The sequence below is a fragment of the Pinus tabuliformis genome, chromosome 2_2 (genome assembly GCF_031772625.1).
Source record: "Pinus tabuliformis cultivar Carrire ecotype Pingquan chromosome 2_2, CPIR1, whole genome shotgun sequence".
NCBI classification, from domain to species: domain Eukaryota; kingdom Viridiplantae; phylum Streptophyta; class Pinopsida; order Pinales; family Pinaceae; genus Pinus; species Pinus tabuliformis.
This window is the reverse complement of record NC_142300.1, coordinates 120,525,712-120,552,162: the sequence shown is the minus strand read 5'-3', so window position 1 is coordinate 120,552,162 and position 26,451 is coordinate 120,525,712. Positions and strand designations below refer to the sequence as shown.

The window sequence follows — 26,451 nt, the reverse complement described above, 5'->3', positions numbered from 1 at the left end:
GCTTTTGGAAATCTAGAAATGTTGGATTTTGAATATGATTCCCATTGAATGCTGGAGATACTAGGAATCAACTCCTAGCTGGAATATTATGCCATCTTCTTTAATCATACGATAAGCTCAAAAACCTCCATAAGCATCATCCAGTACAAATTCATTTTCATCCTTGACTTGTATCATTAAAGACACTGGGCTTCTATTTGGTGTAGCATGCTCAGGTGCAGAATCCAGAAGGTAATGCAACTCTAGTAGCTATTTGTGGGTTACGAACATGACCAAGAGATGCTGGATTGGCTGCCTTTCCTTGGGTGGGATCATAAGGTGGGACTGTCATTGTAAAATCAAAAGGCTTCATGTTGATTTCTTTCATATGCTTTCTCACACATTGGTGATGGAATCCCAAGTCTGGCCGTTCTGCTATCAACTATACAGATTTTCGGCTTAAAGGAAAAAAAGGATTGTATGCTTGTGTTATTGCAAGCCATTCTTTATCATAATGGATCTCATGTGGCCCTGCATCAGATTCTATTTCAATAGCTTGGAGAAAATTGTGTCCAGGAAGACAATTATCCAATGCAAGAAATCTTGTGATAGGTCCATTCTCCCCACGTTGAACAAAAACTGCAAATTTAGTGTGCAAATGTGTAGAGAACCAATATGAAGGCTTTATCTTTTTCAAAAATTCTTTAGCATGGTGACTCCCTAAAGTCTAGTTTTTTATCTCATTTTCAAAAATGGCTTGTGACGAAGTAACTGCTCTGAATTTCCAAAGTTAGTTACACCACAAGGCCAATTGTGTGAAATAAATATATCTAGAGGCTCCTAAAATTGTATAAGCTTCTGAACATCATATTCACGCATATGATATATAGACCTGATATCGCTCTCATTGTAAGGTGCCCTTTCATAATGCCCTGAATAATAATTGTGTGATTTGAAAATGCGAGAAAGGCCACCAACGTGAATATTTTCAAATCAGATGACCCCAACAAACCCCATAAAGAATATCCTTGGTGAAACACATCCTCCATAGTAACTCAACACCACCAGTCAACATTGCTACCACTCAAGACATCGATGGACACATTGTAGGCACCTACAGAACTTTGTTTTTTTAGTATGGTCCTACGCGCATTGCTAAAGGGCTACGCGCAGCGCCACACTTCTAGGAGCACAGCAGCACAGGGCTACGCTCAGTGCCACCTCCTTCATCATTAATAGCCTTGAACTTACCTGGCTTAACAACTTCACTGATACTAGATTTAATAAGTAGTTGCCGACCATGCAGATGGTTCAATATAAACTGAAACCCACATAGTTCCTCTGTCAATGATAAAGTATGCTCAATGAAAAGATCATCTCCCTTTTTGTTGAATTTCGGATGCTCCTTTTGTTGAACTATAAATACAATGTCACCAGTAACTGTGTTGGGTGCTTCATCTACTTCCCCTTGGAAAGTGATCCTTTGACCATTTTGCATTCCCTTCTCAACTGTGACCTCGAGCATTTTCTTATCAAGTAAGACTTTTTCACTCTTGCATTGTGGGCATCTATCTTTTTCATTTATAGTCTCACCCGTTCCCCTAGAATCACTACAGACATGTTGCATTTGTTGGATCATCAAAGGTCCAAGATGTCTAATAGAGACCTTCATGCCAGACCCCTAGAACCCACTACATTTCATAGAAGTGCCAGACTTTAACCCTTTCCCCTTGCATTTAGAGCACAAAACATTTCGAGATGGTGACAAATTCTTTGATATCCCATTGTAAAGGTCCTCCAATGATACTTTCAAGGGGTGAACGACATCTTCACCTCTCCTTTTCCTTCAGGTTCCCCAGAATCTCCTACACTATGTAGATGGATATCTCTATCTATATGACTTCTATCTGCTTTAATTTCTGGGTACTTCCCAGTTGTTCCATGGATGGGGGTAGAACTATTCATTGGTTTGTCAACAAGACCAAGCATATTTTCAGGTTTGAGCATCCCTCGTTCCGCTTGTGGTAACTCGGACTTTGCACTATCTTTTTCATTTGTAATATGATGAACCTTCCATAAGTTAGAAGCAAAGGCGATATTCTCTTTGCTCTGATGAGCACCTCTCTCCCCAAGATCATCCACCAAATGCTTTGTTAAACCAGTCCTGTCACCAACAATATCACTGTCAGCAATGTACAGTGCCCTCTGCACAGGATATCTCTTTCAATCAAAGCGGAGAAACGAGCTCACCATATGTTGAGATGAGGATTAGCAGCACGGTAATAGGCCTTCAAATGATATGTTCTCTCCTTCTCTATGATAGTCCAACCACTGACATCTCCTAGTTTCCTCTATATCACTAAACACATAAACAGTTGCACGGGGAGATCTTTGAGTTAATCATTCATTTGATCATATCTGCTGATCTGGGAGCCAATTTTAGGAGTGTGATATACCATTGGAAAGCTCTTTCCGAGCTGCTTCTAATGGACACACTTATGACACATTTTGTGCTGAATATCATGTGCAAAACATCTAACAAAACCAGACATGGTAAGGGCTCATGTTGATCCCTGGTGACAGACTGCGAAGACTGGACTAACACTAGACATTTGTGCAATTTTGAATTTTCTCTAAATTTTAAAGTACCGAATACTTTTATCTAGACAAGGCGATATCCAAAACTTGACAAATTTTTTAGAAATTTTAAATGAACTTTATTTTTGACCATTAATTTGGGATTAAATTTCATGTTATTTATGTCTAGATGCCAAGTTAAACTTTTAAAGAAATTTTGAATTATGGAATAATATTAATGTTTTTATGTAGCAATTATGTGCTCTTTTTTATTCTTCAAAACAAGTGGAAAGCAATAAAAAGACAAATGGGAACTACAAGGAATTAAAGAATGTTATAACATTTGTTATTTGAAATTGTGGTGTTTAATAATATTTCATGTCTAAACACTTAAAGACAATTATAAGGGTTTTCAAATACATTTAGATACTTTGATTTTAATTTTTTGGCCAACTGACATTTGGTATGATTTGAAGTACAATGTCTAATCTGCTTAAAATTGAACATCTTTGACTAAATTATGAAATTAAGTTCTTAGAACACTTTTTCCTAGTATTATTTATTGTAGTTGATACTAACAAGCCTTTAAAGAGTAGTATTATTTACATTGTAGAATCATTATTTGACTTGATGATATACTAGACTCACGTGATGTTTGCTAGTTTGGGTGGAACCTATTATAAAACAGTGCTATGGAATTGTGAATAATTTTGAGTCATGGAACGTATAGTAGAGGAATTCTCAAAGTCGTTACACCAATTTATAAAAGAGGAGGAGATTGATAATCACAAATTTCATTTTTCAAATAAAATAGAGAAGAGGAAAAATTCTAAGCAGTTTGAATACAATTTTCGTGGCAGGTGGATTAGTTGTAATTTTAATTTGTGCAAATTTTTATGCTATTGAATGCAATATATTTTTTCAAGTCCAGAGAACAATGAATGATTTTCAAAGGCCAATCTGCAACAATTTTTTGTGTGTGATTTAGATTATAAATTTGTTGATTCACTATGTCTCAAATGAGAAAGAATTTCCATAAATTGTAATACTAAAATCAACAGATATTAAATGCACCCCTAAATCTCATAGTAATTTTTGTTGTGTATGTCTACTTGGACTCTGTATTCCAAGATGAGTGGTTATGAAAGCTTAAATTATTGCATTTCTAGGCAATTTTGGTGCAACATGTTTTGCTCAAATTGACACATTTACTAAAGTACATATGCAATTTAATGTAGTTATAGAACTATGATTAATATTGAGCGATGGTTTTTATTTGCAATTTTTGTAGTCATGTGTGGCTAGAATGTTATTTTTTATTGACACATAGTAGATCATTCTTTCAAGGGATGGAAAATAATATGATACAAAGTTAGCCTGCCCACCTTGGTTTGCAATTTAATGTAGTTATAGTACTATGATTACAATTTGGCAATGATTTTTTATTTGTGCTTTCTTTACTCATGTGTCACTAGAATGTTGTTAATTTCTTATGACATAGTTGGTAATTCTTTTAATGGCTAGTAAACAATATGCTCCAAAATCACATTAACCATTTATGGTCATTGTTATTTGCAGAAAATAGATTAAATACACACACATATTCTCTAGTAGATTTGAATGCATTGCTAATTTGTCTTTGTATGTCGCTTGCATAAATTCATGGCTACGGTGTTATTACTAATGTTGTGCTTTGCATACATTGTTGGCGAGTCTCATGTAGTCTCATTCTAAGTATGTCAATCTCTTAATGATCAGTTTGTGATCACAAATACATTTGAATTATGTATAGGGTATGCATGAACACAAAGAATATAGAACTGATGTAATTAATTTTATTGTGTCATAAATCATAGAGAGACAATTTAGATAAAATAATTCTAAAATCATATATATATAAAATAAATAAATAAATAAATAAATAAATTAAAAAAAAACTATAATTTTTATGGAAAAAAAAAGCTACATAGGTATTTGTTGAAAAAACAATAATGTGTGGTGTGTTTTATTGATCAAAACACTTATAATTTTTCTTTGGTGCTTCTCCCTACATAGAAATATCAATTATTAGTTTTTCTAGTTTTCACTTTTTCCATTAAATCCATGCATTGCTTTTTGTCTATCAATTATGCTTGGGTTTTGTTCTTGCATATGCAAACACTAGCTATGAGAATTTGTCCAAGTACTAGGATATGGATATGTCAAAAAACTACGATGTTCATGTTAGCCATAGGTATTCTCAAACAATTGGAGCTATATCCATTTTCACGAAGTCTTAAAAATAAATATTACATTATGTTAGGAAGATATATACTTTTCATTTTATTTCACAACATATTTTCTTTATAATGCAACAATAGGTTAGTAACTTAGACATGATGCAATTGATAGTTTTATAGTAATAAGAATTTAAATATGTTTATTATTTCAATAAGCTTATGAATATGATAATAGTTTTAAGTAGTCTTATGCTCGTAATATTAAATTAGAGTTGTTTGTTATAGAAAGCTATATTGTGATTTGTTTTTGAAGTTAATAATTGGATTCTATTTTATTCATACATTTTGAAGTGAATTTACTGTAATTGTCAAATATTTTTTACGAAATTTTACAAATTAAATATTGTGTTTTGAAATTTGTTGAAATGATAATAAGGGTTTTATTGCTATTATTTTAAATTGCATAAATTTCTTTAGTTTTAAATTATGTTTCAATTTTAAAAAGATGAAATATTCAAGGTTCCTTATGGCCATTTCATTTACTCTTTTGTCACAGTGTTAGGTACTCATTTTGAGAGTATTGTGAAAAAAAAATAGGGAGAGAAGATAGTCTCAAAGACAATGTAGACTAGATAATATATAAGGTCCAAAAATTTCATAATATCATATGTATTCATTGAACATTCAATGAAATCCATGCTCTTTATTCTATAAATCATTGTCACATTTGGACACTTTGTTAGTTTGTCTCAATATACTTTATGGAAATGAAAAATAGTTTTGTGTTGAAAGGATCAAAATTATTAGGAATTGATAACAAGTTATCTAGATTCAATCTACATAGCTTAGATCATTTCTTCTATTATCTCGGTGACTACTTATTTGAATCATTTTCTATTCTTCTTCACTTTTGCTATAGCTCAATTGAAATACGACATGGAATTGTAAACCAATTTTGACATTGCTTATCCCATGGACATGATGCTGCTTTGCATTCATTTCATATAGAATTGGCTCTTGAATACCTTCAGGATCTTAATCATGTTGATGATCTTGAAATGTACTTGAAATGATTGTCCACACCTTCTTCTATTTGTGCTCAGTATACAATTAGCTTATGGGGAGATTCATTTTTAATCAAATGGTTCTCCAAGTGGTTGTCAGTTCTAGCCAATGTTTGGCTATTTACAAATTTCCAAACATATCTATGGTTCAATTCAGACATTCATGGCTACCAATATAATGTTTTGCTACATAACCAAAATCCTGAATGAGGACATTTTGAACCATTGTTGCTACATAACACAGTAGATAACATAGCTTCAATAAATAGAATGATTGGTCCATGCATTTACCGATACCAATTCCCACATGCATAGTTTGACATATTATCAATTGAGCAAATCTTATGTGAATAAGTCTTCGAGATCTATCGAAAAACTTTCAATGACTGTCATGACTCTTTGTTTGAGACTATTTGCACACTTGCACCATGGTTTGATATGTCTAATATCAAAAAAATAATTGCACAAAATTTTTACAATTGTTTCATTTGCAATAATGATAGAGATATCAATTTCTTACAACAAAACCTCAATGCTAAAAACATTGGGCAAGAGCAATGTATCAATGATTGGCAACTTGATATTATAAATTTATCAATGCCATATGCATATGGACATATAGAGAGAAAAGGCTTTGTGATACAATGGATATGTGAACTCCTTGATGTTAACATATATATCTAGAATATAGAATCAAAAGGTATTTCCTTGAGATTCTATTCATGAAGAACTTTCTCCAAAGTCTTGTACCTTACGCATGTACCAATATTTACAACACATGCACATTTCCATGCAATTTTGGAAATTCAGAATTTTGAGAATATTAGTGACATTGACAATTCACCACAAATGCTCCAAGGAATATTGGAAAGAGATAACTGAAAGCCGACCTCAAGTGTAACTTGTATATATCTTGTTAGCAAAGAATCTAGGTTTACTAGATGTTCTACTCAATTAAAGAATTTTTTCAATTGGCAACACAATATCAAAAAGAATAAAATTTGTTGTAGTATCAAAGGATTCCACGTCATAAAATGAGGAAAATAATCCTTTTTCAATGGAGACACAAAATAATAAAGAAGTATCTACTTATTTTTCCAATCCCTATAGTAAGCAGTACACTCACATCAATTGAAATTTGCAATATGAGAACAAGGTTCTATAATACAAGAAGCACAAAAGAAACATGTAAAGTCAAATAGAGCAATTGAGGCATATTTTCAATCAATTCAAGACACGCCTATATGCATGTTGCATTTGTGATAGATTGACATGCAATCTATTAACAAAGACATATTATCTACTATTTCCTATATGATGCCTACTTCAAACTTCAAAATCATTAAAATCAATGAAGAAATATGAAAATCTTGTAACAATGTAATACTCAATGAAAAATTCCCTACATTTGCATCACCTCTTTATATTCGACGAAATGAAAAATTGATGTTTGACATATTTGGAAGAGAGGTTAGTACACCAAGGATGGAGTTTTAAAAAATAAGACAACTGGGCTATAAAATATCACAAGTTGGATTAACAAGAAAAATCATGAATTTTCCTTTCAGTCTAGATAAAATTAAGACAACATTTCCTAGAGATATTGATGACAATATGACAGTGGGAATTATGCTAAAAACAAAATTGGAATACAAGAATGCCTATTTGTTTGGAAATATTTGACCTAAGAAAGTTATGTGTGCATTACATGATTTGTGTAATGCACCTCTATACAAGAGCGGACAAATAGTAATCAACTATGAATGGAAAAACCATTTTGATCAAAGTAGACAAGATCATTAGAGCGATAGTCCAAAAATGAAGGAACCAGACTCACCAAATGTAAATAATGATCTAGAGAAAGAAACTAAAAAGCTTGTATATGGTTATTCAGAGGCCCGCCTTATCCATGATCGTGGTACAAGAATAATATAGATTGCACCTTCTGAAGTGTTTCATCCCCTAGGCATTTGTCAAGAAAAATTATCTAAATAAATGAACTTTCTGAAACTATTTTTTGGATCAATGCACCGTACTGATGTTATCAATCACTTTTTCATATCAAAAAATTGCACAATGGGAACTATTGCACATGTTTGGTGACTTTTCAACACATATTATAAACATATTTTTTAAAGAAATTCGTATTTTGATAAACGAGGTTTCTAACTCAACTTGGATTTCTATTCGCAGAGGAGAGCTAAAAGGAGAAAAATAGTTGCTAAAGATGTTAAAAATAAAATAAATATTCAGAAATGATTAAAGTCACCCATTGCATATCAATGTTTATGATTCATTCACACATCGCCTGACTATTTTGAACATTTATGAAAAGATATATTTGCAATGATACGATAGCTTGGTCCACTAAATTTCTTTGTAACATTCACTAATGTTAAGCATCTTTGGGAACCATTGATAAATGCATTAAAAATAAAAAATATTGAATCCATAATAAATGAGGCAAAGAACTAAGATGATGAATGGATTGACACATTGATCAAACATCAACCGATCACATGTAGTCGATATTATAGGAATAGAATCTCATCACTACGTTCCTTGATAACAAAAAACAATGAATTATTTGGTCAAGTGAAAGATTATTTTTTATTACAAAATTCCAAAGTAGAGGAACATAGCATGAATGTGGATTGCTTTGGATTCAAAATGCGTCAATATATCAACAATCCCCTGATTTTGATGTCATAGTTTTCATTGATGAATATTTGACTTGTGATTCAACAATTTTGTCGAATCAAATGATTCAATTTCAGAGTCATCACCACAAAAAAACTTGCTAAAAACATAAAATTCGAGTTGTATATTTAGTTTCCTTATCCCACCAATTGATGAAACTTGTATCTTGCATCCATTGTGCAATGAAAACATTTATATGCAAACAATGTAAAAGAAACTTTCATTTTTTCTATAGGAAAAATCCTATTCAAAGAACATAACGCTTGCCATGTTTTTAGCCAACCTTGGAATTGTTAGCTACCTATACCAATAGGTTTCATATTTCATGATTGGCAAAGAAAGGTCCAAATATGCTCTGCTTTGGTGATGCAAAGATCCCATATTTCCTACAGAAAATATGTATGTATATAGCTCTATGTTGACTTATTTTGATGGATGGTCCAAAAGCCTAATCTGGATCATGCCATGTTTCAATTTTCTGTTCTATAATAGAGAAAGAAGTCTGTCCAAACTGTTTAATCTTGGCAGACCAGTAGCTAGGTAGAGAAGTAAGGTTCCCAACTGTTTAATCTAGGACCTTGGAAGCAATAAGGGTAGCCTTAGATAGAAAATCAAAAGGAAAAATGCCAAAGAAAAGAAAAGGCACCTAAGGGTTTGCAAGTCCAAGTGCACCCTCCATGAAGAAACAAAAAATGCTAGGCAAATAGATGGGTAGGTAGGTGGGGTTGCAGAAATGTCATCCCTTACAATTCAATGTTTGATAACCTGTTTGCAAAGGAACATCAGTGGATTGAGAAGCTCCTGTTCTCCATCATGTTGCAGCAAAGCAAAGGAGCATGTATAACTTCCCATTTTCCCTTTCGCAACCATTACTAACATCCCTTCATCAGTTGAGATTCATGGAAGAATTTGAGGTTTTAGGGTGGTTCTTATTCCTTTAAAAGCCACATTTCTTGTGTAAAAATCTTTTCATTTTGATCTACTCCCTAAGTTAAGTGGTTTTCAAATAAACTTAGTGATATCATTCCTCATTCACCTTTTCATCCATATTAACCCCTAACTTCTATTATATAAATCCCCTATGTTACCCTTTCCCTACTATCATAACACTATGGTGTATAAAACCCAAGCATTGTATAAATATCCCTCCCCTTGGCATTATAGCCATATGTTCACTGTTGGGGATTAAATTGACATCTGGTCAGTCTAAGAACCCTAAACCTTACCCCTTTTTCCCCTTCTGAAGTCATTTAACCCATTAAACCCTTCATTTGCTAAGAAACCTTGTGAAAAACCCATTTCCACCCCTAACCCGCTTCATTTGCAAAATGCGCATAAAAACCCACTTTTTCCATTTACCCAAAGTCTTAGCGCTATCCGCATTTTTATAAAAATACATTGAAAAACCCATGTAAAACGCCAATACTCCAAAGTCCCTGCCGGGCACGCTTTTCAACAGATATATTATTTTAATTCCACCCCCCATCTGTATCGTCCGGCCAGCTCAACGATCCGTCGACCGTCGGATCGGGCCCTTTTCATCCGACGACCCTCGTGCATTTCGGACCGGCCCCGACGTCCGATAGATACCATCTGAAATTTGTCAGAGGGTGATGTCAGGCCTCTGCCACGCGTCAACCCCACATCATATCGAAGGTCCCTCTGACAATTCCGCTTCCGTATGGAAGGCGGTGCGATATGAAACCGCTAACCACTTCCGGTTTCGGTGAAACCCGCCTGCCAACGTCACTGCCAGCATCACTGCTACGTCAGCGCCGCATCGGTACCCCCGTCCACCTTTGCTCCACCTGTCTGCCACTTCATCATCCCCGTGGACCTCTCTTATGTCGCCACGTCACTCGATGCCGTCATGCTGACGTCATCCGACCTTGACCCCACCCGATGACGTCATGCTGACGTCATCCGACCTTGACCCCACCCGATGACGTCATGCTGACGTCATCCAAAAAAAGGTGCCAATGTTCCAAAAATCCATATTTTGGCCAAAATTTCGCGTTTTTTGCACTTTTTGCAAAAAACGACTGTTGTTTTCTCTGCATGTTCTTCACGTCCAAACTCACGCCAACTTGCTGAACTCAACCTGGAAACTGCTGGCGCGCCATTTCCACCTGCATTCGTGACCATTGCTGACTGTATATCAGGTATTTATCCCTGCAAATCCCTCCTGCGACTGGTTTTGTCTGTAAATCGCCAAAAATAGCTTAAACCAGTGAAAAAACATATAATTCACCGGCAAATCCCCTATGCCTGGTCCCCATTTGCACCTATAACGTCGAAATTCACCAGCTAAGCCTCGTTTACCCAAGTTTTTATAAGAACTGCATTCTGTTCGCGCAATTGTGGACTGGTAACCCAAACCACACCAATTTGCTGAGAAAAAGAGCTTAAAGCTAGACATTTGTCATATCCATACTTTAAGCAGTATTTCAATTGCTACAATTGACCATTTATCCTCTGTTCATCAGTAATTCACCTTTCCCTTTAAAGAAAACTCTTTGGTGTTGCTCTGCACAGTAACACCAGTCTATAAACAACAGAAATCCTAAAAGTAACCATGGATCCACCAGTAGCTCCTGTAGCATTAAACATTGCCCCATTAAATGCCCCTCAGAGAGAATTGGAGTGGCAACCTCTAGCAGAACTGGATTATCAGATGTCAGAAGAAATGCTGATGCACAGCAAGTTTCACATCCACTTATTGAATGAGTTAAAGATTAAACATGAGAGTGGAACAAATGTATTAGTTATTTGGGACTCTTTTCTCCCTATCTTCAAGCTCCCACAGGTCAACCAGTTTCCTGAGCTAATCCACCTGTGTGCTGAATGTTATGATGCCACTCAGAGGGTTGTGATTGACCCTTTAGGCTCAATTGTTTTCTATGTCACCCCTGAAGCCATCAGGGAGATGCTGCAATTCACAACTGAGAAGAAATTGGTTCCTTTATCACTGATTGATCTGATAAAGCAAGGAGCCAAGTTGACAGATGCTCAGGTCACCAAGCTAAATCAACTATATATTGACTCTGACACTGTGATGTACCCTCCTATTTCCCATGTATACCTCAATCAATTGGGCAGAGACCTAGTAGATATGATCAGTCCCATTCTGGGCTACAATTCAATTGAGTTTGTTGATGAAACTGTGCTGGTAATGATGCTTATGTTTGCCCCTGGCAAGTCTCCAATCTGCTATGACTATGCCACCTACATATCAGACAAAATACATGAGAAATTGATGAACTTGGCAAGAGAAAGGGTGTTCAGATACACCTCCTACATCTACCATTTGATTTTGTACTATCAACATGAGAAATTTCATTTTGCTATCAAAAGAGTAGATGCCCATGGCAATCCAAGGTCAGTAGTCTATTGGTCCTCCGCCTTCCACTATAGATTTGAATCTCCATATACTTACTGTGAGTTCATAGATTTCTTCATTCACCCAGCCATGTCACTGCTGATGAGCTCACCTCCTCCAAGACTTACTGATGAGATGCAAAGGGTCGTTCAGTTATCCAAATCATACAGCATTGGGGACTGGTACTTCTACCAGAACCACACGGTCATCAGGATATATGGGTGTGAGTTGCCCCCATACAGATTGCCCAAATATGTGCCCATGAGATTATTTGCCCTTGAATACTTCAGGCAATTTGGGAATGCTGATGTGCTTCACTTTTCAGGCAGAGGCAAGAAAGCACAGCTGAAGGTCAGGAATCAATTAGGCCACTTCATCAATAACAAAAGGGAGGAAGGCTGGCAAGAAGCGGATAGAATGTTAGAATCCCTTGGCCTGCAAACGAGTTTCCTTTGGAAACCATATGACCCTGGTCACTTCATAAGCCTCAGAAGGGTCAAATATAGGCTGGCTAGTTATGACCATGTAAGGATCCCTCACATTGAAAAATATGCAAATCAAGTAAAATGGAGGAGGGGAACCTTAGAAGAGCCTGTTACACAAGAAGAGTTGAATCAAAGAGCAACGAGAAATCTAAAAAAGATGTCTTACCTTGAACTTTGTTCACAGGTGTTCACTCTTCCAAGCACACAAGGGGGAGCAGTTGCCTCTTCCTCAACTGCAAATCAGCAAGCAGCCAAAGCTGGTGAGCAAACCTCCAGCAAAGGCAAGGAGAAAAATATGGAAACCGAAAAGCCACCTCATGAGCAGGTAGAGAAACAGCAGCAACATGAACAACAGCAAGAAGAGGGGCAACAAGAGAAAGAGCAGCCACTACAGCAAGAAAAGGCAGCTAAGGCCCCAATTTTCACTGAGCAGCAGGCTGAGGACACTGTGCCTCCTAGGAAAGAAACAACCACTAAAGCCTCAGTCCTCCAAACCCCACAAAATGAGGACATAAGTAGAAAAAGGGACAGAGAGACTCCCCTCACTGCATTCACTAATCAGGGAGAGAAAAGACACAGAATGAATCCCCTCTCTGAGGAGGAAATGCCTATAGGGCAATCGTTGGGCATGGGCCCACCTAGTAGGGAAGCATCTCCTAGTTCCTTCCAACAAGGACAAGACAGGACAGTGGGAGGAGAAGTCAGCTCCTCAGGCCACCAGAGAGAAGCCGAAGCAGGTATCAAACAACAGTTTATTGATATCAAGAAGAGAAATGAGCCACTTAAAATACAGCTCTATAATCATTTGCTGAAAATGGCTCCTACCAACCAGCAAAGGCTGATGTCTGCCTATGATGTACATGAGGGCAAGATGATAATGAGTCACTTTATGCCAGCTGTATTGCAGCCACAGTCCCCTGCAGATTACATAAGGACCAATCTTGAGGTCCTAGCCAAGGACATCCACCCAAAGGATCAGATTGAACTGCACAAGCAAACGGTTGAGATGGTGTATGCCTCCTTGGCAGACAAAACCTTAGTGAACTATAGGCTAGAGAATAGCCTAAACAACACAACTGCCCAGCTTGAGTTGGGAAGGGCATCCTCTCAAGCAAAAGATAACAGAATCAAAGCCTTGGAGGAGATAATTATAGAACTTGGGCATGATCCCAAGGACATCAAGGCTGTCCAGGCATTATTAAAACTAAGGGATGCTGATATGGCAGCACTCAGAAAAATGGTAAAAATCCTAGCTACCATTCATCCACAAATAGAAGAAGTTGCTCAGCTGAGGCATGATCAAGATGCAACAGCTATGCTGGTATCTCTATATAAACAGCTGATCCAAACGCAAGAAAAGTTGGGAGAATCAGAGGCTGCCCAGGCAGCATTGCAGGCAGCGTTGCAGCAAAAGGAAGGAGGTCAAATATCTCAGCCTCCTCCTGAAATTATTAACCTTAAGGAAGCTCCTCAAATTATTGCTCCTCCTACTCAACAAACAGAATAGGCAGCACCTTCTACCTCAGCACCAACACCAACAATAGAGCAGGCTCCGAGCCTAGATATGCAAAAGCTGAGGAATGAGATTCAGGCCTTGGAAGCACAAATGTCAGAACTGAATGAGGCCAGGGAAAGCCTTGCCAAGGTAAATGAAAAGTATGATAAATCCAAACAGAGCATTGTTGAGAAAGGGAGAGAGATAAAGGCACTCAAGGAAAAGATAAAGGAGCTGGAAAAGGAGCTCACACTGGACAAAGTAGTGGCTGAGCTCAAAACAGTCCTATGGGCCAACATTGGCTAATCCATCACTGACCAATGGCAATATATTGAGACAATTCATGAGCAGATGGAGCTCATTGCAAAAGCATACAAAGAAATCCAAAGAGCAAGGGCATCTCTAGGCAATATGCCTGAGGTTGCCAATAGAATGATCAATGTGCTCAACAACAGAACAAGTGCTCAGTTAGCAACTATGGGAATCTCCAACAGAACTGAGACTATTTTGTTAATAAAGAGGGTCCTAACACTGAGAAGCCTAGTGCAGACACTAGAGAGAAGGACCCAGGATATGCAGACAGAGGTCAAAAGATTCATGGACAAATTTGTGGCATTGCAAAATAGAGGTCTTCCAAGCTTACTGAACAGCGCAGGAAGACTACTTTCACATGAAAACTATGCCAAGAGGGTGAACACCTTTGCCACAAATCAGATCACAGAAAAGGCCAGCACCTCAGAGGAAACAGGGCCAGCAACAGGTCAAAGTCTCTACAACAGGGTAGAGAACTTATTTTTTATCATGAATGAGATCAAACATCTGTTTGAAGTGCCTCCCAATTTTTATAAATACACAGAGGCAGATGAGACATTAGAGGCAATTCTGAGACATCAATTGCCCACACAGGAATACTGGACCAAAATGATACAGCTGATATTGTAAGCCAGAGCCTGTAAATCAAGTTTTTTTTATTTCAAATTCATAAGTGATCATGCACAGGAAAATTAGATGAAATCAACATGCATGAAAAGGATAAGGCTGAGCCAACTCAGCAGAACTATTCGACCAACAAAGCAAGATTGACAACTACAGGTGACAGGGCCAAGAAGCTACAGCACGGTAGCCATAAAAGCACATTTTCCAGCATTAAAGCATAACATTCAGACCGACTCAGTGGCCTCTAAAGGTCAAAATATCTTCTGACAAACATAAAGAGCACTTATTTTGTATTCAATGATGTAATAACTTTCTTATCTAATATCTTGAAAAGTTGGTGAACGCATTCATTTCTGAGATAACTCAACGCTCAGATATTTTGCATAACCAATTGTATATTTTTCCCCCTCGCATAAGCTTGCAGGGGTTGTTGTTTGATTTCTCTTCAAGAGTTTCTTATGCTGTAATTTTCCAGACTATTAATACAAAGGCTGATGGAATTTCCAAAGCTCTGCGTTATCTGAGTCTTTGTGGTGTTTTTCTGAATGATGCAGGATTCCTGCGTGTTTCATGGCACAATAAGTCTTTTATAAACTTTAGTTATGTGTTTTTGTTATTTTTCATAGCTCATTCATGTTTCCGTGTTCTATAGTTAATAGCAGAGAAAAATAATAGTTTCAGGACTTATTCACAGAATACCCTGAACTCAATCTATGCTGTTATGAATGTTTTCTTCAGTTATAGTCATAAGGTGTAATTCTTAATTGCTGCACTTTCCAACTATAGCTTTCACAGTGATTGTTGTTTCAGGAATTCAAGTTTTCTCCTGTGCAACATATCCCTTTCTCACACCCCAGCTTAGTGGAAAATTCTTAATTTCTTTCCACTGGTTGAACACACCTCATAACCACAATTTCACAATTGTTCCATGAGATATTTAAATGGCCCTGCAGTATCAACAAATCTACACAATAACCCAGACAACCCTTAGCTACAGACTCCATTGCCCAATGGACTAATACTCTTTGAAAACTTACACCTTAGGTGCAGAAGACATCCTTCAACCAAAACATAAAAACAAAACCCAGAACATCATAGCTAGCCTAAAATATTATCAGAACAGAGACAAATCATAAAGAGAGAGCCCTCTCTGATTACAGTTTGGCTAGGAGCTGTAATCCAAAGATTGGTTAGTGGTTACCCCGGCCGTATTCCCTTGGGAGTCATAGGGAAAAACCTGGGTGTTAACATAATTGGCGACTCCACTGGGGACAAAAGCATGTTTTCAACTGTTGTCTGTCCATAGGCAGTGGTTTTAAAAGCTTGAGCAGTCCCTTGCAACAGTTCTAAAAAATACCATAAAATACCAAAAAGAAATTCAGAAGCTGGCTCCTAAAAGGGAAACTAGACACACTAGGTCAAATCCTGACCCAAATCCACCAACTGTTTTTGAAAATCCTAATACAATCCCCAAAATCATTAGGAAACAGCAAAGGCAGGAAAATCCCACTAATTTGAGTCCTGAGACAGCTCACCCTGAACCAGTTCCAACTCCTATCAAGGTTCTATTTCGTTCTACCCCTGTTTCCCCCGGTTCACCATCTACATCTCAAACCCCTCCTTTCACACCTTCATCCACTGCACATATTCCCTTAACCAACACTCTAGCTTCTACCGTTCCCATCACCCCTGTAGTACCAATTGTTCCTGTTATCCCATTTATCCCTGGTAATCCCATAAACCCGGCAAATATGGCCAATAGGTATGCGCCCTTGCAGTTACCTGCTAATGCTGCAGCTCTACCCCAGGACTACCAATCTAAGATCTCATATTTTGACTCCACTGGCCCTTTCACAGCTATTCAGCATGCCAAAAGAATGCAAGACCATTTTGAGAACTATGAAATAGATGATGACAGTGTGAGAATGAGGATGTTTGTTCAAAGTCTGATTGGGGATGTAAGAACTTGGTTTAGATCCCTGAATGCAAATTCCATCACAACTCCTGATGAGCTTTACCAAGCCTTTACTAACAGATGGGAGAAGAAGAAAGATCCCTTGCACATACTTGGTGAGTATGATACAATCAAAAGAGGTCCCCAAGAGACTGTTTTGGAGTATTGTGCAAGATTCAACAATGTATATAATGCAATACCACAGAATTTAAGACCCCCTCCTGATTTAGCCTTGTACAAATTTCCCGATGGTTTTGACCCTGACATGGCATATCAATTGAAGGAAAGAGCCCCTGAAACCCTTGAAGATGCTCAAAAGGTTGCTGTCACAGTAGAGGCTAACCTGATTGCCAAAAGAAACAGGGCCAGATTGGAAAAGAGAACCACCTTCAAAGAAGAACCCTCAGCTTTTGATCAAAAACTGGATGCAATACTCACTGGTATGAAGAGATTGGGTGATAGAGTGGAATCAATTGACAGAAAGTCATCATGGGAAGCACCACAAAATAACCCTACTAGGAATCCAAATTTTAGGAGAACTCAAAACCCAAACGTTGGTAAGGCTGGTTCTGATCCAGACATAAGACCTCCTTTCCAGGAAAACTATACTGAAGCATCCACTTCAAATGAGCAAGTAGATGACACTCACATCAACCTAATGGGCCTGAATGATGAGCACCAAGTGTTTCTGAGTCAAGAATATCATGAGAATGATGACATCAAGCAGTTCCAAACCAAATCAGGTGAGTCCTTTGACTTTAAACAAGGTTATGACACAACTGTTTATGAAGTGCATAAACAATACATGTTAAGGAGCATAACTGTAAATATAACACAGCCTGAAAATTCAAAGGACACTCCACATCACAAAAGAGCCATAGTCACAGAGCCAAATGACACAACTAATTCAGCAACAAAGGAAGTAACCGTTGAAGAAGTCACTGAACCGTTTCCTTCAAAACAACAACCAGTAGATACATCACCCTTGCACCCTAATCCAAGTAATACTCCTCAAGAGATGAGTAAGAAGGATAAGCCTCAAGATCAAGATAAGAATCAAGAAGAAGAGTTAGTGAACAAGGAAAGGACTGTCATCCACAACACCAAGATCCAATCTGAAAAACCCTTTGACCTAGAAACTGAAATTGGCAAATTGAAGGTAGCTATTCCTCTTTCAGAACTAGCCAAGCATGACATTTATAGACACCAAATCAAGAAGTCCCTTCATCTTACTCGCAATATAGATAATGTCAATGTGTTGGATGACACCCCAGAATTGCTGTTCGGTCCAGAAGTTGATGGAAAAACATTAGCTACAGGGATCTTACCTTTTTATGTCAGTTTACATATTCATGATAAAATATTACACAATGCAATGTTTGACTCAGGTGCTTCTCACAACTTGATGCCAAAGTCAGTCATGGAGAGACTAAATCGGGATATTACAAGACCATATAAGGACCTATTCTCCTTTGACTCCAGCCAAGTCAAGTGCTTGGGCCTGATAAAAGATCTCTGTGTGTCTCTTGTCCAATACCCCAATAAGACAATCCTGATGGATGTTGTAGTTGCTGATATCCCACCCAAGTATGGAATGCTATTATCAAGATCATGGGGAGCTAAACTCCAAGGTTCCCTGCAGTTGGACATGTCATATGCTACTATCTCTGTTTTTGGGCAACCAAAGAGACTATACAGCGAAACACTCATGAAATACATGGTCAAAAGTGAAGAAAAACCTCAAAATTTTCCCATATATGCTGTCCATTATGATATTGATTCATATATTCTCTTCAATGATAATTCAGGTACGGTAAAGGATGATGAAACCAAGAAACTCAAACAAGATCAGGACATAAATGAGCAAGCTTCTGCTCTAGAAATCAAGATGATCCAAACAAGTGATGAGACTGTCCTGAAAGACAAACTAAATGAAAAACCAGAACTTCAACTTACAAATCCATCTCCCCTGGAGGAAGAGATCCTATGGTTCCTTGAATTTGATGGGTCAGTCAACAAATTAGGGGCAGGAGCTGGAGTTTGGATACATGATAAACAAAACAGTCATGCAGAAGGCCGGGCCTATAGACTAAATTTCAGATGCACTAACAATATGGCGGAATATGAAGCTCTTTTACTAGGCCTCAAACTAGTAAAATCCTTACAAGCCACAAAGGTTTCAATCATGGGAGATTGCGATTTAATCATCCAACAAGTAAAGGGAAATTTTGTCACTAATGACAAAAGATTGAGGTCTTATAGATCTGCTGTTGCTGAAATACTAAACTCCTTTACTGAATTTCAAATCACCAAAATTTCTAGGACCCATAATCTTCATGCTCATAGTTTGGCCACATTTGCAAGTACCTGCAAATTACCTTTGGAACCTAACAATTGTTTCACAGCCGAGATAAAACACAGACCCTCCATTCCAAACAATGTTAAAGATTGGCAAGTATTTGAGGATGATATACAAATAAACAATTTTTTGACTTTGCAACAAGAATTTGCAGGATTAAACATTGACACTGAGAGAGCAAGTCAATCACAAATACAGAGTGAACAGAATAACCACCCAATATCACCTAGAACAGCCAACCAAATGCTACATCCAACTATTTTCAACAAAGAAAACATACAAGAAATTCAACAAATCAGTTGCGAAGAAACAACTGTTGCAGAGGCTGAAATCATAGAACTAAAAGACAATTTTCTTCCAACAGGCCTAACTCCATTAGAGGACATCTTTGACTCAAATGATATCCCTAGAAAACCAAAAATGCAGCCCTTAAATGCTGCCATTGAGGAATGCAACATTGGAACTATTGAAAAGCCCAAGGTAATAAAATTGTCTGCATCCTTACCTCCTGATCAAAAACCCAAATACATTGACCTTTTCAAAGAATTTCAGGATGTCTTTGCATGGGGTTATGAGGATTTAAAATCCTATGACACCTCTGTTATCCAACATACTATCCCTCTCAAGCCAAATCAAAAGCCATTCAAACAGAAATTGAGAAGGATTAATCCCATGCTTCTCCCTTCAATTGAAAAGGAATTGCAAAAAATGTTTAAAGCTGGCATCATAGCACCAATCAGGTTTTCTGATTGGATTTCAAATTTGGTGCCCACAAGAAAGAAAACTGGTGAAATAAGGCTTTGTGTGGATCTAAGAAACCTAAATCAAGTGTCCCTGAAAGATAACTATCCCTTACCTAAAATGGATCACATCCTCCAAAGAGTGGTAGGAGCCTCAAGGATCTCACTGCTTGATGGATTCTCAGGCTTTAATCAAATCCTAGTACACCCTGATGATCAAGACAAAACTGCATTCACAACCCCATGGGGAACTTTCAAATATGTAAAAATGCCTTTTGGATTGAAAAATGCAGGGGCAACATTTCAAAGAGCAATGGATATTGCTTTTGCCAAGGAGATTCATGACTTTCTTGTCATTTATTTGGATGACCTTACACCTTTCTCAAAGTCTGACCAAGAACACTTGAAAAACTTGAGGCAGGTCTTCTTAACATGCAGGAAATATGGAATTTCCTTAAATCCCAAGAAGTCTCTATTTGGTTTGGAAGAAGGTAAGCTGTTAGGACATATCATTTCAAAGGATGGTATAAGAATTGACCCAGACAGGATACAAGCGATCTTACAAATGCCACACCCAAGAAACATCAAAGAATTGCAAGCTTTCTTAGGGAAGATCAACTTCTTAAGAAGGTTTATCCCAAACTTAGCAGAATTGATCAAATTACTAAACAACATGCTAAAGAAGGATTCAAAAGTTAAATGGACAGTGGAAGCCAATCAAGCCTTTGAAGGTATAAAATTGGCCCTTACCCAAACCCCGGTCTTAACAAATCCTCAGTTTGATAGAGAATTCATCATTTTCTCTTTTGCCTCCCAGCATACTATTGCTGTTGTTTTATTACAGAAAGATGAACAAGGAAATGAGAAGCCCATTGCTTTCTTTAGTAGAGCTCTTAGAGATGCACCCCTGAAATATCAAATCATGGAGAAACAAGCTTATGCTTTGGTCAAGGCCATTAAAGACTTTAGGATTTACATCCTATACTCTCATGTTATAGCTTATGTGCCAAGTCCCATTGTGAAAGACATACTCACTCAAGAAAACTTAGAGGGTAGAAGAGGAAAATGGATTGCCAGCATCTTGGAATTTGATATTGAGATAAAACCAACAAAACTAATAAAAGGGCAAGGTTTGGCCAAATTAATGACAGAAGCAAACTTCCAAGCCTTAGACATCAACCAGCTGGACAATGAACCGGAGCTGGCGACTCCAAAGATCAATGTAGCCTTTGAACAATCACCATGGTACTCTGATATATGTCATGTATTACAAAACTGTGTGCTCCCCCAGGATTGTCCAGAACTAAATGTAGGTTCTTAAAAATGAAAGCCCCAAGATTTTGTGTCATGGATGGTAATTTTCTTTGGAAAAACCATGAAGGGATATTGCTAAACTGCTTAATTGAGAATGAGACTAACAATATCATCAAAGAATTTCATGCAGGTGACTGTGGTGGACACTTGTATTGGAAGTCCACTTTGGATAAGATACTAAGGGCTGGTTACTATTGGCCTACTGTTTTTTCTGATGTCAAGAAATTCACCACCTCATGTCATAAATGTCAAGTGTTTGAGGGAAAGAGAAAGTTACTGCCACTTCCTTTGAGGCCTATTTCAACTGAGAGACCTTTTCAACAATTGGGCTTGGATTTCATTGGGGAAATTCATCCCTCATCCTCAGGCCAACATAGATGGATTCTAACAGCTACAGACTACTTTACTAAGTGGATTGAAGTTGTTCCATGCAGACAAGCAAATGATTTAACAATCATTCAGTTTTTGGAGAATAACATATTGGCTAGATTTGGTTGTCCTGACAAAATAATAACAGACAATGCTACTGCTTTCAGATCTAAGAAAATGGTAAACTTCTGCCACAAATTTCACATTACCTTGGGCCATTCTACTGCATACTATCCCCAAGGAAATGGCCTTGCTGAATCATCAAACAAAAGCCTTGTAAACATCATAAAGAAGGTGTTAGAAGAAAATAAAAAGAATTGGCACAAGAAGCTTGTGAATGCCCTATGGGCAGATAGACTAACAACCAAGAGATCAATTGGGGTCAGCCCATATGAGTTAGTCTATGGATTAGAAGATAAATTCCCTTCATCACTAGGGATTCCTGTCATGAAACTTCTTCAAGAAAGTCAAGCTGAACCAAATGATATGCAGAGAAGGATAAATCAAATAATATGTTTGCAGCAAACTAGAGATCAAGTTTACAGCAGAGTTCAAGTTTTACAAGAAAAGTTGAAGAAAGCTTTTGATAGAAGAACTAAGGCAGAAGATTTCAATGTTGGAGACAAAGTCCTCAAGTGGGATTCAAGAAGGGAAGATAAAGGAAAACATGGAAAGTTTGATTCCCTTTGGAGAGGACCATTTGTTGCTCAAGCAGTGCAAGGAAACAATACTTATTTCCTTAAAAGTTTTGATGAAGATGATTTGGATGAAGGTCCTATAAATGGCAGGATGTTGAAGCACTATTTTGACTACCATACATGAGTGCAGCCTAAGTTTCCCTTGTACATATTCAGGTGTATATATCACTTTCTGTTAACATGCAGTTTTTCAAAGTTTTATTAGTTATCAGCAAAAGGCAAATAAGTTTTAAAGTTTTATCAAGATAGGAAGAACACAATTTTGGGTTTTCAAAGCAGGAATACTCCAAGTTTTGATACAAGAAGTCAAGGGCCAAGGCATTCTGACCTGCTGTTCTTGGTCTTTCAAATGAAAAACCATCCCCATGTGGAGCCACTGTTAGCTACCTATATCAATAGGTTTCATATTTCATGATTGGCAAAGAAAGGTCCAAATATGCTCTGCTTTTGTGATGCAAAGATCCCATATTTCCTACAGAAAAGATGTATGTATATAGCTCTATGTTGACTTATTTTGATGGATGGTCCAAAAGCCTAATCTGGATCATGCCATGTTTCAATTTTCTGTTCTAGAATAGAGAAAGAAGTCTGTCCAAACTGTTTAATCTTGGCAGACCAGTAGCTAGGTAGAGAAGTAAGGTTCCCAACTGTTTAATCTGGGACCTTGGAAGCAATAAGGGTAGCCTTAGATAGAAAATCATAAGGAAAAATGCCAAAGAAAAGAAAAGGCACCTAAGGGTTTGCAAGTCCAAGTGCACCCTCCATGAAGAAACAAAAAATGCTAGGCAAATAGATGGGTAGGTAGGTGGGGTTGCAAAAATGTCATCCCTTACAATTCAATGTTTGATAACCTGTTTGCAAGGGAATATCAGTGGATTGAGAAGCTCTTGTTCTCCATCATGTTGCAGCAAAGCAAAGGAGCATGTATAACTTCCCATTTTCCCTTTCACAACCATTACTAACATCCCTTCATCAGTTGAGATTCATGGAAGAATTTGAGGTTTTAGGGTGGTTCTTATTCCTTTAAAAGCCGCATTTCTTGTGTAAAAATCTTTTCATTTTGATCTACTCCCTAAGCTAAGTGGTTTTCAAATAAACTTAGTGATATCACTCTTCATTCACCTTTTCATCCATATTAACCCCTAACTTCTATTATATAAATCCCCTATGTTACCCTTTCCCTACTATCATAACACTATGGTGTATAAACCCCAAGCATTGTATAAATATCCCTCCCCTTGGCATTATAGCCATATGTTCACTGTTGGGGATTAAATTGACATCTGGTCAGTCTAAGAACCCTAAACCTTACCCCTTTTTCCCCTTCTGAAGTCATTTAACCCATTAAACCCTTCATTTGCTAAGAAACATTGTGAAAAACCCATTTCCACCCCTAACCCGCTTCATTTGCAAAATGCGCATAAAAGCCCACTTTTTCCATTTACCCAAAGTCTTAGCGCTATCCGCATTTTTATAAAAATACATTGAAAAAACCATGTAAAACGCCAATACTCCAAAGTCCCCGCCGGGCACACTTTTCAGTAGATATATTATTTTAATTCCGCCCCCCATCTGTATCGTCTGGCCAGCTCAACGATCCGTCGACCGTCGAATTGGGCCCTTTTCATCCGACGGCCCTCGTGCATTTCGGACCGGCCCCGATGTCCGATAGATACCGTCCGAAATTTGTCAGAGGGTGACGTCAGGCCTCCGCCACGCGTCACCCCCACATCGTATCGGAGGTCCCTTTGACAATTCCGCTTCCGTATGGAAGGCGGTGCGATATGAAACCGCTAACCACTTCCGGTTTCGGTGAAACCCGCCTGCCAACGTCATTGCCAGCATCACTGCTACGTCAGCGTCGCGTCGGTACCCCCGTCCACCTTTGCTCCACCTGTCTGCCACTTCATCATCCCCGTGGACCTCTCTTATGCCGCCACGTCACCCAATGACATCATGCTGACGTCATCCGACCTTGACCCCACCCAATGACGTCATGCTGACGTCATCCAAAAAAGGGCGCCAATGTTCCAAAAATCCATATTTTGGCCAAAATTTCGCGTTTTTTGCACTTTTTGCAAAAAACGACTGTTGTTTTCTCTGCATGTTCTTCACGTCCAAACTCACGCCAACCTGCTGAACTCGACCTGGAAACCGCTGGCGCGCCATTTCCACCTGCATTCGTGACCATTGTTGACTGTATATCAGGTATTTATCCCTGCAAATACCTCCTGTGACTGGTTTTGTCTGTAAATCACCAAAAATAGCTTAAAACAGTGAAAAAACATATAATTCACCGGCAAATCCCCTGTGCCTGGTCCCCATTTGCACCTATAACGTCGAAATTCACCAGCTAAGCCTCGTTTACCCAAGTTTTTATAAGAACTGCATTTTGTTCGCGCAATCGTGGACTGGTAACCCAAACCACACCAATTTGCTGATAAAAAGAGCTTAAAGCCAGACATTTGTCATATCCATACTTTAAGCAGTATTTCAATTGCTGCAATTGACCATTTATCCTTTGTTCATCAGTAATTCACCTTTCCCTTTAAAGAAAACTCTTTGGTGTTGCTCTGCACAGTAACACCAGTCTATAAACAACAGAAATCCTAAAAGTAACCATGGATCCACCAGTAGCTCCTGTAGCATTAAACATTGCCCCATTAAATGCCCCTCAGAGAGAATTGGAGTGGCAACCTCTAGCAGACCTGGATTATCAGATGTCAGAAGAAATGCTGATGCACAGCAAGTTTCACATCCACTTATTGAATGAGTTAAAGATTAAACATGAGAGTGGAACAGATGTATTAGGTAACTGGGACTCTTTTCTCCCTATCTTCAAGGTCCCACAGGTCAACCAGTTTCCTGAGCTAATCCACCTGTGTGCTGACTGTTATGATGCCACTCAGAGGGCTGTGATTGACCCTTCAGGCTCAATTGTTTTCTATGTCACCCCTGAAGCCATCAGGGAGATGCTGCAATTCACAACTGAGAAGAAATTGGTTCCTTTATCACTGATTGATCTGATAAAGCAAGGAGCCAAGTTGACAGATGCTCAGGACACCAAGTTAAATCAACTATATATTGACTCTGACACTGTGATGTACCCTCCTATTTCCCATGTATACCTCAATCAATTGGGCAGAGACCTAGTAGATATGATCAGTCCCATTCTGGGCTACAGTTCAATTGAGTTTGTTGATGAAACTGTGCTGGTAATGATGCTTATGTTTGCCCCTGGCAAGTCTCCAATCTGCTATGACTATGCCACCTACATATTAGACAAAATACATGAGCAATTGATGAACTTGGCAAGAGAAAGGGTGTTCAGATACACCTCCTACATCTACCATTTGATTTTGTACTATCAACATCAGAAATTTCATTTTGCTATCAAAAGAGTAGATGCCCATGGCAATCCAAGGTCAGTAGTCTATTGGTCCTCCGCCTTCCACTATAGATCTGAATCTCCATATACTTACTGTGAGTTCATAGATCTCTTCATTCACCCAACCATGTCACTGCTTATGAGCTCACCTCCTCCAAGACTTACTGATGAGATGCAAAGGGTCCTTCAGTTATCCAAATCATACAGCATTGGGGATTGGTACTTCTACCAGAACCACACGGTCATCAGGATATATGGGTGTGAGTTGCCCCCATACAGATTGCCCAAATATGTGCCCATGAGATTATTTGCCCTTGAATACTTCAGGCAATTTGGGAATGCTGATGTGCTTCACTTTTCAGGCAGAGGCAAGAAAGCACAGCTGAAGGTCAGGAATCAATTAGGCCACTTCATCTATAACAAAAGGGAGGAAGGCTGGCAAGAAGCGGATAGAATGTTAGAATCCCTTGGCCTGCAAACCAGTTTCCTTTGGAAACCATATGACCCCGGTCACTTCATAAGCCTCAGAAGGGTCAAATATAGGCTGGCTAGTTATGACCATGTAAGGATCCCTCACATTGAAAAATATGCAAATCAAGTAAAATGGAGGAGGGGAACCTTAGAAGAGCCTGTTACACAAGAAGATTTGAATCAAAGAGTAGCGAGAAATCTAAAAAAGATGGCTGACCTTGAACTTTGTTCACAGGTGTTCACTCTTCCAAGCACACAAGGGGGAGCAGTTGCCTCTTCCTCAACTGCAAATCAGCAAGCAACCAAAGCTGGTGAGCAAACCTC

The 26,451-nt window shown here is 38.1% G+C and overlaps 1 pseudogene; it reads right to left on the bottom strand.

The window, feature by feature from the left end:
• Positions 1-117: 117 nt before the first annotated feature.
• LOC149191642 (uncharacterized) lies at positions 118-24,437 on the bottom strand (annotated as a pseudogene).
• Positions 24,438-26,451: the final 2,014 nt, after the last annotated feature.